Below are 2,898 nucleotides of genomic sequence, written 5' to 3'. Positions count from 1 at the left end.
GGCAAAATGCCTAGGCTCTAGGCAAAAAGGCATTTCTATCCGCTCTGGTTGTGAATATCTTGATTTTCGACATGACCTGATTTGTTTGTAAATTTATTACGTACGGTCGACATCTTTGTTGCCCATTTAAATAAATGGTTTTCATAAGTTTTAAAATTGATATCTCGCTTTAGTTGAAAAATCATTTTAATGTGCGCTGTGAAATGCACAGTAACCTTACTAAACAAGGAAGAAGCATTATTAATTAGACACTTTGTTAGAAGATAAGCATTGAAGCTTCGGTTACTTGTCCGTGAAATTGGATCAAAACAATGCAACGCGCACGGGAAAAAAAACCCTACATAGACATCCACTTGCTGGGCGCGAGATGAATGTGGACAAATATACGCAGCATAAGCAAAGAAAAATCAAACATAAAAAGCATATAAAAGCGAACTATCGGATTTCCATTCGCATTGCTGCGACCAGGAAAAAAGTGGTCTATGCTTTTATTATTTCATTTTTTCCATGCGCTTTCAAATACCATTCAAACTGCACATCAATTTCTTTATCTTTTGTATTATCTGTGTGAGCGCACACAGACCGTGTTCGCGTAGTTTTAAAATTAAATTTACTGTGATTTGCAGTGTTTTTTCTTTCTTTCGCGCCATATAAACTGCGTTGTGGTGCGCCTTAGCGCAAAATGGTTCACAAATATTATTTCTTTTATTCTTTTAACATGGTGTTGTTCATCGCGTTTTCACCCGTCTCTCGCTTTGTGCGAATCAGTTCAGGCTTATGCGTGTTCGTCGTCGCCTCGTCTCGTCCCACCAAATAGGCTGGATTCTTTCATGTCTCATTTTTCCGCATACGTATCTTTTTATGTCGGTGCCGTTTGTAATTTATTCGCTAGCTTTTGCTCAGTCTCTCTCTCTCTCTCTCTCTGTCTGTCTGTCTGTCTGTCTGTCTCTCTATTCACTGGAGTATTGCGAGCGCGCAAATTGTTAAAACGAAATAAAAACACTTAAAAGATAAACGGTTTTTCGTTTGGTAAATATTGTTGATACTACAAATGTGTGTTTTGCATGTCAGTGTTATACTACTATATGATATATATATATGTGTGTGCGTGTGTGTCTGCATTCGGCTTAGTTATCAATTTCATAGCTTGATCTTACACATTTGCACATTCGAACAAACGGTTGATGTGTGACTGATAAGGATATCTAAACTGATGTTGTGAGCTCTGTGCATTCAGCGTTTTCATGTGGATTCGGAGCACATTGCATTGACATTGGCTCTTCCTGTTACATTCAAGCTCCACACTTGGAATCAAATTTTTTGATAGAATCGCTCGGTTGAATTTCACACATTCGGTTAAAGTTCACAGAAAAAACAATTGAGAGGAGCGGTTTTTCTATAGCCGATTACTCAAAAAAAATTGTTCCCACATTAAAAAAGTAAATACACTAGCTTAAACTACATAAAATCGCCCTACCCGAAGTCATTTCGATAAATCTTCCAAGATTTGAATATTCATCTGAAACAATTGGCAAGTTGGAGAGGGGAAAAATGTGCGAGAAACATATGGCATCTTTGCATATATCGCTGCATGCATTGGATTTTGCAACGAATCTGTCAACTTAGTCGAACAAGCATAAGAACTAACCAAGTATGTAAGCAACGATGGAAACCCGAAATGATATAAGACGAAACTTCCAGCTCTGGTGAAACCAGCACAAACACATATACATGTGCAAATGTATGTACAGCGTATAAAAATGCTGTCAAAAAGGGGTGACTAACAGGGAAAAAAATGTCTTTTAATATTATTGTTTTGGGGGCCAATGTGGGCTGAGGGCCGGGGAATGGAGTGTGAATTGGTGTGGCATAATGGCATCTCTCGTCCGAAATTTGCACACATTGCGCATTACAGCAACGATAAATATTCTAATTTGTGCACATTATGAACGAGTGAAATGCGTTGTGTTCGAATTTGTGTAGTTACTTCACTCTTTTTCTCCTTGTTTTCCTTTCCTTTCCATTCGTTCGTTCATTCCTTATGTCTTTGTTTATTACTTCCATTCTTGGTGTGCATGTATGACATTTTTTATGTGCTGTCCAATAAGAAAATATTCAGCACAAGAAACCCCCACAATAGATGGGAATCAATTGACAGCGTATTTAGGAAATACGACATACATTCTTCAGCTAAAAGTGTCATTTTGCATGTTGTAATTAATTGAATTTAATTTATTGTGAGGTTGAAAAACGTTTGATCCTCGTCAAGGCGGTGTTTCTCTTTCTCATTCTCATTTTCGCATCGTGTGGACGTATGCATGTGTGAGGCTTTGTGGAATGTATACGGAGAGAAATGTTTGCAGGAATTTGCTTATTATCGAACAGCGAACATGCAGCGAGCGTGGTCTACATTTTAACTGGCTATAGCTATGCATCTGCACGTACAAATACGAAATAAAAGACTGTAGATAAAAATCTGTGCAATAATCCGTTTAACGCTCATAAAACACGTACACTTACAACGGTATTCAGACAAATAAAATAAATTGATTTCTATTTTCTGTTATCGGATTTACGGTCTTGTCGTTGACAGCACATAAATTGACATTTTTATGTCCATCATTGCCAACGAAGCACGTCCCGGGTCCATCGATTTTAACGAATTCATTACCATTTCATTGGATAGTTTTGTTAGAACAATTTGCTATGGCATCGTATCGATCGAATAAACATGCCAAAAATATGGTTATCGTTCTTTTTTGTGTGCAACCACCGATTTTAATATCATTAAACTAATCATTTTCACTTGTTATTATTATGTGGGGGAGAGAGAGAGAGAGAGAGAGAGAGAGAGAGAGAGAGAGAGAGAGAGAGAGAGAGAGAGAGAGAGAGAGAGAG

At 37.6% G+C, this 2,898-nt stretch overlaps 1 protein-coding gene across 1 annotated transcript in view; it reads left to right on the top strand.

Annotated features, from left to right (window-relative positions):
• The window catches only part of LOC129574140 (uncharacterized protein K02A2.6-like), a 27,971-nt gene that overhangs the window by 24,372 nt on the left and 701 nt on the right, over nt 1-2,898 (top strand). The window lies entirely within an intron of this gene.

This window comes from Sitodiplosis mosellana, unplaced genomic scaffold, assembly GCF_009176505.1.
Source record: "Sitodiplosis mosellana isolate CC-2019 unplaced genomic scaffold, AAFC_SMos_1.0 Smas_scaffold_6150, whole genome shotgun sequence".
Taxonomy (NCBI): domain Eukaryota; kingdom Metazoa; phylum Arthropoda; class Insecta; order Diptera; family Cecidomyiidae; genus Sitodiplosis; species Sitodiplosis mosellana.
This window is presented reverse-complemented; position numbering and strand designations above follow the sequence as displayed.